Source organism: Lytechinus pictus, chromosome 2 (genome assembly GCF_037042905.1).
Source record: "Lytechinus pictus isolate F3 Inbred chromosome 2, Lp3.0, whole genome shotgun sequence".
NCBI lineage: Eukaryota > Metazoa > Echinodermata > Echinoidea > Temnopleuroida > Toxopneustidae > Lytechinus > Lytechinus pictus.
This window is the reverse complement of record NC_087246.1, coordinates 32945042-32959281: the sequence shown is the minus strand read 5'-3', so window position 1 is coordinate 32959281 and position 14240 is coordinate 32945042. Positions and strand designations below refer to the sequence as shown.

The 14240-nt window shown below is 36.3% G+C and overlaps 1 protein-coding gene across 1 annotated transcript in view; it reads right to left on the bottom strand.

The window, feature by feature from the left end:
- The window catches only part of LOC129281293 (uncharacterized), a 161986-nt gene that overhangs the window by 34484 nt on the left and 113262 nt on the right, over positions 1-14240 (bottom strand). The gene's annotated exons all lie outside the window — the stretch shown is intronic.

Genomic DNA, 14240 nt, shown 5'->3' with positions numbered 1-14240 from the left:
CTTAAAATGTTGGGCCACATACTGTCCACTGTGTTGGGTAATATATGTTGGTAAAAATATCTAATTATATTCTGGGCAATTATTATCCAATTGAACAAATTTATTACTTAATTATTAGTTTTTTATTACCCAATTCGGGCAGATTTTAACTAGTAGTTGTGTGGACAGTATGTTGCCCAGGGTTGGTTAAAAGTTGGGCATTTTTGCCCAACTATTCTAAGAGATTATAGTATAAACCCCATACGGATGATCAAAAGTGAATAATTTTGGGCAGCAAAAAATATGCATTGCTGTAGTCTACTCACAATGCAATGATGGAAAAAGGAAGGTGGGCGAGGAGCGATTTAATGTCTCTTGACAACTTTTAACTTTTATAGATCCGCAATTATCAAATGGATAAACTGATTATCCAATTGAAATAGAAACCATCCTAGGCCTTTTTTTTTATCTTGAATAAAACAAACTTCTGGAATGAAATAATGTAAAACAGCCATTGGTAAGTTAAGGGAGTGACTCTCATTCGGGTAACTATAGAAACCAACAGCTATCACGTGGGTTGGATATACTGACGCATGCGCGCGCACGAGTCGATGAATTGGGTCGTTATAAACCATTGGCGGGAAATACCATGAAAACTCCTGAGCGTATGTGAAGCGTGCCATACAAGTTGGCAGAGGTCGCGTGCGATCTAATAAATTTGACATGGTGTCTAGGAATAATTGATCTAAAATTTGGGAGGAAAATAGAGATAAAGTGAGAATATAGAGGAGATGAAATGAAAGACCGAGTTATAGAGGTAAAATGAATTGAAAGGATTTGACCACTGGCAAATATATACGGCCTACACTGAGACTAATATGAAAATAATTTTTGATACCGGACTTATCTATCCATTTGAAATCAGAGAACCAAACTTTCGACAAGAATAACTTTCGGCATAGATATTCACATGGGTACGACTCCGTACTTCCATCAGGAAGGGTTATAAATACGGAGAATATTACAAATAGGTGTTGTTTTAGATGGCAAGGGAGAAGGAATCGTAGGTTTGTAGGTATCGAATAATATACAGATAGAGAAGAGAGATGGGTGCAATGCGTTTATATGACTTTAAAAATATTAAACAAATTTGTCTTGATGATCTGTATCAACGTTGGGAGGAATGCGGACCTACCTCCTTCCGTTCAGCAAGCAAAAAGCGGCTAAAAGATTTAAGTTCAACTATCATTATGACATTCATATATGGCTCGAATATCACGAAAAAAATAACTTGCACATCATCAAACCTGTGACCAAATCGCGTTAAAAATCCAGCCACTACAACGTGCACTGTCGAAATCTCGCTGTTCTCGTGTCCTTTTATTTCAAAGTGAACTCCATGCGTCATATCCAACATACCTGCGGCCCCTTTTCTTGCCAAATTTATTCCCAACAAAGGATCATGGTTGGAACTTTGAACTTCATAAAAAGGAACGGGGCAGAGGAAAAAATTGCCACAAATTCAAGTTCAACCAAAGGTCCATTGTTTGCTGAAAGCGATAAAGCAAAGCCAGACAATACAAGCTCACTCTTTTTTTCTCTCTCTCCCCCTCTTTTTATCTTTCCAACCATTTTTCTCCCATTCCCTTTTTTTATCAATTGTTTGCACTGTAAAGGCTGTGGTTGGGTTGGTGGTAACAATGGGGCAGGCACGGATATCATTTTCATATACGCATTTTCTGTGCATACAATCTTTCGTCCAATCGGAGAGTGCCATGCGAGCCCGATTGGCAATGTGACTCTATTGACTGCCGTGCCCCGCGCGATATATACCCGAGCTGTCTGCCATTTTGAAGACCAAATTTGTGGCCGACACCACCAGACAGCGAATTGGGCGCCATCGGAAGATACTGGTGGAACTGCATCAGGGTAAGAAAGCAACTCTACCTCGACTTGTCCACTTTATCTTGAGTATAATTTCACTGTTCAAGATGCATGCTGAAATCATGGCGCATGCCATCTCACTTCTTAGATAAAACTTATCAGGATTGCTTGTTGGAATTCGCCGCTTTATCATCCCAATTTGACTAATTCTTCTGCCGATTAACCCATTAATCGAAATTCGACCATTATAAGGGTAAGTGTGGTCTGGATGTACATCGGAATGATCGTTATTTGCACCAGGAACAGATTTGTTTTTCTTTTAGAATATGCTATTCATGTTAGTTTGATGAGAGCAGAATATGACTAAGCTTTTCGATTGTCTAAAAACAATCGTCTGTATCAACATACTTTACCGTTTCACGTAAGAGATTCTATCACACCGAGTTTCAGGATCACTGGCGCCATTGAACATCATTATAATGTCACGTGATTGAAAAGTCATTGTGCGTTACATAAATAGGGAGATGTGGTATTACCTAACGATATTAACAGATTTCCACCAGTATTTTCTTCATTATGATTATGATACTGATGTCGCAATTTAGGCCTATCTGTTTAAAACTTTCCAACGGCTCAGATTCAACGAAAAGAAATAACGATTGTACGGAGGAAATATCTAAATATTGAATCAAGAACAGCATTTTATTCTTAGTACGAATACTGGAAATCAAAGGATCAGAATTTCAAAATAGGTACAATCCAAGTTATCCTATCATTATCGTATATTATATATATATATATATATATATATATATATATATATATATATATATATATATATATATATATATATATAAAACATGTCGAATTGTCTGTCCTTATCATTTTGACGAAAATATCTAGTCTTTGCAATAAAATGAAGAATTACCATTAATATATTCCTAATTATAAAACAATGAGTTTAGCTAAAATAATCAACGAAACAACATGCAACATGAAATGAACTGTGTTTTGAATGCTGCAATATAACTAAAATGACGTTGGGACGAATTCTTTTATTTTGTTTTTCACCTTTTGATTTCATCACCACACCTAAAATAGTTAAATTTCGTTTTCATTAGATAAAAGTGAATAAAAAAGTTAATAACCTAACAAACAGTAGATCAAAGTCTATGGTTAACTTGATAACACGGATATGAAACTAGTCTCTCGCGTACCTCCAGTAGTCATCTTCGTGTACTAAGGTCAGGGTTAAATCGAGAAAGGTTTACCTTATAAAAACAAGAGTTGATAAAACTTAGTTTAAACCGCACAGGCCCATGGACGGAGCCGTGAACATCGACACAGTCTTGTATATAGCCTTGCTCCCCTTTCGACCTAAAACTCACAAACAATTCTTAAAAAAAAAACATCTGAATAGCATGACGTATTGTGGCGTCATGGTACAACGCATAATTTTATTTATTGCTGATTGATTCTATTCACTAAACTCATATCATACAAATATAGTGCGACTTTTTCTGCTCGAGGGTAATTCTTTTCATCCCTCTCTCTCTACCTCTTACTCGCCACCCCCCCCTTCTCTCCCTAATCGCAAGCATACAATTCTATTTCCTACGAGAAAGATGACTGGCAGCGCATAGACGTACTGGGGCAATAGGCGCTGACCTAACCACGTATTGAATGCGAAACAATAACTCTACAGGATCTCTATCCATTTTTTTTCGCACGCCTTATGGATGGCCCTGAAATTGCCCGAGGCCCCGGGGAAATGTCTGGACCTATTTCCCCTCACAGTCTAGATATACTTTCGGCCCTACTCTACAAACACAATACTACATGGAATGCAAATTTCTCGCGCTAAAGAAATATCAAACACTTATCTTCTAGACACTGCTTCTAAGTGTTTGATTTATTACTTAGCAAAGTTCGACTCTTGTACTCATTAACGATGTATTACTAATTTCCATTTTTAAACATGCACTTGAATATTGATATTTGCAAGTGATTAGCATTTTCTATGAGGGGTCAATAGGTTCGATCTACCATTGTGTGTAATCTAGGTGTAGCTCTACTCTGATCTACAGATTCAAATCGCGACACGGTGCTTCAATCATAATCATGTTGGACTTTGTCCCGCCAATTCTTATCTTTCATCGTTAATAAAGCAATATAAGTTTTATGACCTTTACAGGAATAATTCAACTTGTGTATTCACTGTATGATCGATGAGAGGGTAGGCCCTACTCCAGAAGTGACTGAATATTTAGGCGGGTGTATGAAAGTATGCAACACTCCGCTAACATTTATATATTGCGGTCAATCTAGCAGTAAAGACTTTGAATAGAAACAGCTTCTTTTCTGAAATGTATACTGTGATTAAAAACTCGGGTTGAAATCAAATGGACATTTGATGTATTCTTTTTTTCACATCGACTGTCACTATGCTTCCGAGCTGTGGATAAAAGCATGGAGGACATTGTACAAATTTGTACCATGGCAGGAACATTGGTGGATTGGCCTGGGGAACATGTGGAAACGTTGATTTTGCCGAAATCGTCCTACGCAGCAGAATGGCGGGTGCGACACCAGAAGGAATTCCAAGACAGTATCACCACTGCAGAGAGGCAGCATCACCTAGATTATCCACATTCAGGCTGTAGCATGTGCCATCGCCACCAAGTGTACTTCAGTGGACATTTTTGTCGATCTGAAATCTGAGCACACTTGGTAGCGGTGCCGTGAGCTACTCCCATACATCGGACCGCCGGGGCGCCACCACACACTACAAAAAAAAAGGGATCCACCTCATCACGCCTTTGGCATGGGAGCCTTTTTCAATTTGGACTTTACAAATAATGTACGATGATTCTATTTTGTTTTAAGCCATGATATATTATTCATTTGCTTTAAACACATGTAGAGGAATATAGACCAAAAGCTTCAGTCTATGTACAATAATGGTTGTTCCGCTGAACTACGTTGGCTATACTCCCCGGTACAGTAAACTATCAGACATTATCAATGAATCCCCAGAAAAGACGATTATTCCTGTCTAAGAGCAGAAATGTTTCCATTGGACTTTTGATGTTTTCGGGTTTTACCTATTTTAGTTCACATAATTCACTAAGCCATTATGAAAAATTATCAATATTGGAAATCATCGTTAAAGCAACTATTATGTCTATATTTTGAGGTCACGGGGACGGGGGATAGCGGTCGATGGAGAAGAACCTATATCGTTTAAACAATGACCCCCTACTCCTACTGAATATCTGACATGAAACATTATTAGAAGAGGCAATGGGAGAAGCGATGGCAGCAGAGAAATTTCAGCAATAGTATTCATTGCAATATCACGTTTTTTTTTTGCCATGTCTTCTGTAAAAATATGTATTGAATCAAATAAAAGGCGATTTTGCATTCGTTACCCAATATATCTTGAATCCTACAGATTCATCGTAAATTCAGCTGTTCAAAATAATAATAATAATAATGATAATAATAAATAATTAAGGCGCCAATTATCTAGTTGTCCATTCAGTGACGCACTATATAATATTACCCCGTATCTAGCTCCAGCTGCTTAAGGCGTTTGCATTGGTGCATTTCGAGGAATCAATCCTGCCGGGTACCCATTTATCTAAGCAGGGTTGAGTGCATCACAATGTGGGTAAAATCTCTTGGCTGGGATTCGAACCCACATACCTCTGATTGAAAACGAGAGTCGGAACCACTAGACCAAGACGCCCCCGTCAACACTGAAATACATAGTATATACCAAATCAAACATGATAATCTCAAATGTTTTCTATCTCTGATTACAAATCATTTAACCTTTAACTTTGTAGATACTTTGAGATCATTCTAGAAACCACTAACCATCGTGGCGAAAAGTCATATTGTTCAATAAATAATTTCATTTACAAAGCAATTGAAGAATGTATAGACAGTCTTTGATAGTACACATTTTGAGGTCCTCTAAAGCGATGAAAATATGATATTTTTTAAAGAAACGTGTATGAAAATGAAAAGTATATGGATTTCGTATTTGAGAAAAGTATATATATTTTGCTTCATGTCATGATGAGTTACTATAGGTAATAATTTTTGAAGAAAAATCGTATTCCAAAACGCAAAAGAGCGTTCATTTTCTGGATTGAAACATGATAAATACAACGTTCATATTATATATAAAACCTGTATAGACGACTTTGACCGATGACGCAGCATGAATATAAAAATGATAAAGCTGAGGAGTTATTGATATACCTATTTACATACAGTTTATCATTATGTTCTAATACCTCATATCTCAGGAGATAAAATATAAAACCTTTGTCCCCTGTGCGTCAAGACCTTTCTATAGATTTAGAACTTCTTGCTAAGAAATATAACTGATTCGGCAAAGGGGACATGTTTCAATTTCATACTTAATGTTGAACTAATTATAGTGTGGGTGAGCGCGTGGGTAGGGTTGGTGTGTTTTATATGGGTGGTGTTGGAAGGGGTGAGGTAGCGGTAGTGAGGGAAAGGAAGGAAATGAGGTACACTGCAAAAACTCTGGTGTTGATTTAACAACAGCCCGGAGTCCACACCAGAGAAGTGTTAAATACCAGTTTCGTTTTGGTCTAACACCAGATAGGTGTTTATACAACACCAATTAGTATTAAAACAGCATCGATTTTATTCCAAACTGGTGTTGATTCAATACTTCTCTGGTGTGGATATATATAGATTCCGAGGTGGTGTTAAATCAACACCGGAGTTTTTGCAGTGTACTAAGGGATGGCCAGGGGTTTATGTGATTTCTAGGCCTATATAACTATCTTCCTATTTCTAAGAACTAAATGTCGTTAATGGAAAAAAAGGAAGAAATGAAGTAGATTTGAGTTAAAAATTTTCAGTGGAAATGTACTTTGTAATAATTCTCATATCGTTTAAATTATTTCAATAAAAACAAAAACATTCATGTATAATTTGACATTCAGAAGTTCATTGATTATGTATGATTTATTCTAATAATTTTTATGTTTGAATAGGAAGATAACAAATATCATTTTAAACAAAAAAAAAGTGTACCGCGGTATTTGTTTGTAGGCGAGCGTGTGAGCGCGGACATGTGAAGAAGGGCATGTATGCGAGGGTGTGTGTGCGTGTGTGTGTTAGGGTGCGTATGTAAGAGGGTGCATGGGTGTAATAAAGGGGTCGAAAAATCATGCAAATGGCATGTAGAAATACCAATGAACCAATGCTGTTAAACTGTTCTTAAAATTCCTCATGAATATAAAGCGACTGAAATATTAAGACAAAAACCCAAAATGTAATAATGCCGTGCCAATGCCTTCCTATCAATATATATATATATATATATATATAAGTATATAAATTATATGTATATAAATTGGGGCTGAAAGAGGAACTGAAATGTATTTGGATGATAATATCCAAGTGCCATCACATTTCAATTTTAGCTCTTGTAATTTAAACTGATCAAGAATTCAATTTGTCCACATTTGAGTCAGTCGTAAAGCAATTGCTTAAATGTCCTATAACAGTTACGGTATGAAACATCCACCAGGTGGTGTATTCTATTCATATATTGCATATCTGTGTATAGAGCAATATATATATATATATATATATATATCGGGTTGCGGTGATCAAAAGATGGAGAGAAAAAAATAAACGAAGTGGGAAACTGAAGTATTCCACACTTCTGTTCTTTCCTGTTCCCGATCAGGCCGCGACCAGACAGACAGAAACCTTAAAAGGGTGTCCCACGAGCACCAAGTCCCTAGCCCTCCCTCCCCCAAAAAAAACTCGTCCAACACCCATCCAACTTCCACCCCCGGGGCACAGATTCAACGCTCACATAATGCCCTTGCATAAAAGCGAGATATTGAAAGAACCCTTTCTCTCCGGGACCTCCGATGTATATTATTACCGAAATAAAATTCTAAGCAGCTTACAGGAGTTCAAATACAAACAACTTCTGCATGGTGGTATCTATGGGCCTTTTCACACGCGAATCTTGAATCATCATTGTAATAATGATTGCAATTCGTCTTTAGAATCATCGGACCTTTCACACGGAAAATTCGTACCGTAAATTTGAGTGAAACTTAATTGGAATTCACCTCCGGAGTAGTATTTATCGTTGTGTTGCCATGTTAATATCAAATAATATTCAAGAACAAAATAGCATCACAAAATCATGAAAATGGGACTAAAAATAGTAAATTATTAATGATTATCGTTATGATGCCATTAATACTCAATTATATTAAGAAATAAAATAACATTACAGCTGCATAATGTAATTGCATGTACGAAAATATTCACAAATTAATTAACTCATTGCAAAGGAGTCAGAGACCCTACTTATTTCAGAAAAATGTACCATCAAATCTTAAATCTAGCCCCCAAAAGACAGTCTTTTATATAACAATATTCCCCTCCCATCATAACTATTATCATGCTCTAGCGTTATTGCCTTCGTTCTTCAAATCAAAGTGAACTAGCTATTAAAAAAGGGCCATCAACTGAGACCTCCAACCAAAGCAAACACAGTTATTCCCAAATTAGCAAACAAATTACCGTCTGAGAAACTACAATAGGGATAAAACAGTATGTCAGCTATTACATAGATAAAAAAAATGCAAGTAAAATGAGTGCATTTCTGCATAATAACGACTTGTAATTTGAAGCGTTATGTTTTATATGAGCCCTAGATTTCCTTTAAACAGGTCCAAAAACATTTCCCATTATGACTAGCAGAGAAACCTACATGTATAGAGCAAATGCCATTAAAGCAATTCCGCTTAAACAAAATTATTGTACATAGTATTAAAAAAATCTCAAATGAAGGGGGAAGGGGTGGGGGAGAGGGGGTGGGCAAGAAAAGACAGGAGTGGTTGATCGGCCATACAATGTAGGCTACATGTACAACATTATGTTTCTCTAATGATTTGATTTTAAAGCATTTTTTTCTAGAATGAGGGAGTCTAATCGAATCGAATTTCACAGTTCGATATTTTGCACCAATCCACGGAAAAAAATGAGAATTCACGTTCCATTCTTTACCCCCCCCCAAAAAAAAAAAACCAAAACATAACATGCATTTGCCTGGTAGTCCGTAGATTTTAAAGATCTGACCGTACAGCGATTCAAAAGCTCCATGGTAACGTTCTCAGAAAAGAATATCAATCCTTAAAAAACACATGAATTGTCATCAATACTTGCTTCTGAATCTGTAATATAACAAAGCAAAATGGTACAGGAACTGCACTGCAAAAACTCCGGTGTTGATTTAACACCAGCCCGGAATCTATATATGTCCACACCAGAGAAGTGTTAAACATCACCGGTTTTGCTATAAGTCTAACACCGGATAGATGTTTATGCAACACCAATTAGTTTTAAAACAGCATCGGTTTGATTCCAAACTGGTGTTGTTTCAATACTTTTCTGGTGTGGACATATATAGATTCCGAGCTGGTGTTACATCAACACCGGAGTTTTTGCAGTGTGTTGTAATAAAGGCGCTAATAATAAACCACGAGTTGATTGAAAGTGTGAATGTCTTTTTTTTCCCGCGCGACCATTTGGTGGTCTTAAACATTCAATATCTTATCTCATAATTTGTAAAAGGTGCATGACTCACACCCTTCTACACTATTTGTTCTGGGGCCCGTTGCAGAAAGAGTTGCGTTTGAACGCAAGCCAAAAAATCAATCGCAAGTCCCAAATAAGCGCTGTTGATTGGTTGAAAATCAAGTTGCGCGTGATTTTTAGAGTTGCAATTGATTGCAACTCTTTCTGCAACGGGCTCCTGCTGATCAACCAGCGTTATCTAAAAGAAATCGATAACAAATAAACCATAAATATAGCGACTTAAATAATCTCAGGTGATTTTGGAGAAGAAGTGTTATGAGGAAGGGAAAAGAGGGACTCGGATTGTCAGGGAAAGAAAGTGAGAAAGTGTGAGAAACTGGCCGTGATGAATACTCATTTTCCACTCTACATATACAAAGCATGAAAGAAGTACACAAATGATAGAAACTAGAACAAGGCCGCATAATGGCGTTTTTGTTGATATCTTACGCGGCCAGTTTTTCACATGTCACGATAGGTCGCTTAACTATAATTCGCCCTAACGGGTAATTACAGCGTACTCCATAAAGCTATTGATTATCGAGAAATGATTCTAAAAAATCGATTTCAATAGTAATGTTTTTCAAATCAGATTTACAACTATTAGTATTTGCAGGGAAGAAAAAAATACCATGTGCTGGTAGGAAGCTAAAGCTACACTAAATTAAGTGGTGATCTAACGGGGTTAATAATGTTTCGTCCTAAATCACATGCTTTGATCACGTGACTAGCGAAACGTGGTCATGCTGGTCACATGAGGAAGTTAGTGAAAGAAATTTTTAACTAATATATTGCGTTTTGAAAAGAAAAATCTTGTCGGCCAATTTCAAGTGAAGGACATTCTAGATTATTGCTTTCCAACATACAAGAAAAATGAATATTGCGATTAACTAGACGATGCGAAATGTTCTACCGTGCTTCGATCTGGTTTTTCAGTTGTCATGACAACGCATCATCGTGACGAAAGTATTTTACCACCGACATCTAACCCTGTACAATGGACACACGCATCGATGAATATAGAAGAGCAATCGCAAAAACGGTAATGAACTGCAGCATATCACGAACAATTAACAAACCAAAGACGAGCAGTTTTTGATTGCGTCAATATCCATGAGCGAACATGATGTGGGAGCAGAATTAACCCAGTTACAGAGGTTTTTTTGATCAATCGGTATCGGTTCGGGAAGTCGGTGGCAAGATCCCATTTATAATTGCATATGCATTATGGTTTTGGTATCTGGCTGATTAAAAAATACGAGCAAAATGCTTGGAATTTGATGTTTCGGTATGGAATATCACACGGGAAATTGAGTTGTGTAGGTCTAATGTTCACCATTCCTCACTTATATATTAGCTTATTTCGTCCAATGTTCATGGTATACTTAAGATTCTAGCGATAATATGATAGCTTTGGATGAATAAAAGGGCGTTTATATAGGCATACTCATTCATGCAGAATATTCTGTGAAATAGAACAATAAACCTTTCATTATTACCTATTGTTGTTGACAAAGGTGATAAATAAGAAGTAGTTGTGTAATTACAAAGTTATGTGGTGTAGCGAAGGCCCGGGAAAAAATATCCGGTTTATTGCAAAATGGTTGGCAACTCCGCCTTTTAAAAGTGATTTAAATATAACATGTGAGTAAAAACACAACAACAAAATTTGACAACTCTCTAATCCCCAATGTAAGGAAACAATATGTCATGATCACATAATAATAGTATATATGGTATCAAATTATTTGGTAGAAGATACGCTTTCCAGTCATATATAATGATTAGGCGTTCATGACATATTTTTCCTCAAATTGGGGATTTGTGAGGTGTCAAAGTTTTTTTGTTTTTTTTTACTCACACGGTATATTGTATCACTGAAGCACATCCCGTTCCATCAAGTGGAACCTCGTTGGTTCCACGAAATTTAACTCGTTAAGAAAGGTATTTCATGCTCATATCGCAAAAAAAAAAATCGTTAATTTTTAGGGCGACTTAGCGAATGCGACATAAAAATTGACAATTCTCCCTGATATACAATATATCTATGATGATTATAATTATCTTAAGTAATGCTATGCTTCGGAATACCAAAAACTTTTATAACGATTTGGTCTTATCCATGTCACTTGAAAGCAATTGGCGGAGTTGAGATTCTTAATTTCTTCAAAATTATGCAGGTCGGATTATTCTCATGACCTTACTGCAGCTCTAACACAATGACAAAAATTGAAACGTGAAAAACTTAACTTTCATGCCCTCCCCCATTCTATTTATTAATGTCTGTCCAGTCTAGGAAACGTGTAGAGGACAATTAATTTTTCAAAGATGAATAGCTTCGCAAACGTAAAGCGAATCGAACAAACAATACTAGTTCTACAGGCACCAATACAAGCTTTTTCAAGAGACTTTTTTTTATTAGTTTCTTTTCAATATTTACCAGATCTGGTTGAAAAATAATAAGGAAAACTGCTTAGTAACGGAGAGCACCATGGGGAGTATGTTTGCTCTTGGAAGTGGAGAGAACTCAATACATCTACCTCAAACTTTGCATTTCATAGGCGTTTTTTATTTATTTAGCCATCTCCCTTTTCTATGTACTGAGCGCGATACAGCATACGGGTGCATGTTTTATTGGAACATTTTAATTTCATACAAATATATTCGTATTTGATGAAGAGCGTAAGGGAGTAGTTTTAGCGGGCGGGGCAGTGTTAAGTCGTGACGGAACTGAAACGGGGGAATGGAAGCATAGACGGCGATTGGAAAAAAATGAAAGGGTGTAATAATACTCCCTGCCCTGGTAGATAGATGAGATAACATGGTTTATAAAGTGTGGGCGCGTCGTGGTCTAGTGGTTCTGACTCTCGCCTTTCAAACAGAGGGTCGTGGGTTCGAATCCTAGCCATGGCGTGTTTTCTTTCAGCAAGAAATTTATCCACACTGTGCTGCACTCGACCCAGGTGAGGTAAATGGGTACCGGCAGGAAGTAATTCCTCAAAAAGCTGTGCGCAACAGAATCGGTAGACTAGCTTAGCCGGGGTAATATAGGAGCGCCTTGAGCACCTAGCAAGGTGGATACGTGCGCTATATAAATCCCATATTATTTATATTATTGAGTTGGCGGTAATAGTCGAATATGACTGGTCGCCATTAATTTCCAACAAACAACAACATATTATTATAAAGTTACTCATCGCAGCCAAAGGCGGAGTTGTGATTAATTTTTACATAAAATTTTCATACAAAATATCGAATCATTTCCAAAATGACACACCAACCTAATACGTAAATTATGTGATCTTTGAAAATATCAGTGGAGAAAGAGAAGAATGTACAAGAAGTGAAAAGAAAGGATACTAGATGAATATAAATTGAAGACACAATGGTGCAAGGCATTAGAAGGAGAGAATGGAAGAGAGAGGAAAAGAGAAAAAGGAAGAGTTCATTTTCATAAACTCTTGACATGTACACAGCATATCCTTTCTCTTAGAGATGGTACATTAGCAGGTAATATTCTATGAGATTTTAAAAACAATAAAGCATCAAATATTTACATAGTAAAATAGTCTTATTTTCCTCACGAAGTAAAGAGGCGCCATTTGTCAAGACAAAACATAAGTCTTCTGGAGAGAGTAATTTGTTACGTAATAATGTATTATTTACTATAATTTATAATCCCTTTTTTTTTGAGGAGTGGCATTAGTTTCTGTATCTCCGGATTTTAGTCATAAGATTTCTAAAAAGTGATTGAATAAATGAAATGTGATCGTTCCATTATCATTAGATTGTAATAAACTAAAATAATACACTGAAATAATTCTATATTCTATTTTTAATTTGCTATGCATTTTGCTATGTATAAGAAATATGTCGATTGTATTATACTTTACAAAATTGGAAATAAGCTTTATAAATAATGAAACAAACTATATACATGCAGGGGCAAGCAATTATATGAGTTAACTAGCAATAAGAATGAAGCTAGGAAAATATGATAACAAAAAGTAATTTCTCAATGTATATTAAGAGAACAATGTATATTTCTGCATTTTAAGAAATCATGTACTAAACTTCCTCATACGTTTATATTAAAAAATAAGATAAGAGAGGAATGAGTACACACAGGCAATAGCACAATTATGGATATTTGTCCCAAAAGGGAAAAAAAACCTGATGTGAGAAGCACCATAGGAATAATCTACATTACATTTTACAGAAAATACAGGATATTCAGTCTAAAATTGAGGGAATTAAGGGGCATGGGGGGGGGGGGCAATTGTGTGGGTTTTCTTCAGAATTTTGGGGGTATACCAGTTTACAAGTAGTATAACAGGTCAATTTATAAGTGAACCTACATGTATAATGAGAGATGAATATATATTGTTAGTCAAAATCAAGTGAATATTACGTTTTATAGTGAAAACAGGTCATTTCATTTTGTTCAAGCATATAAACGAGAATAGTGTTGTTTTTTAACATGTGTACAAAGGTGATCAATAGTATATCATCAAAAGTCTCAGATATGTATTATATTCACTAGAATGGAATGGAATGTGATAGTAGGTGTCTCTCTTGGTTTATATAGCATATTTTGGTAAGTATAATGGTAACTGAAATCATCTATGCTCCCCTGCACTCCGCAACTAATGTGGGCCACTGGGAAAGAGGTGGTTTAGATTGTGACAGGGATGAAAAGAAATGCACTGCTCTAATTGGTT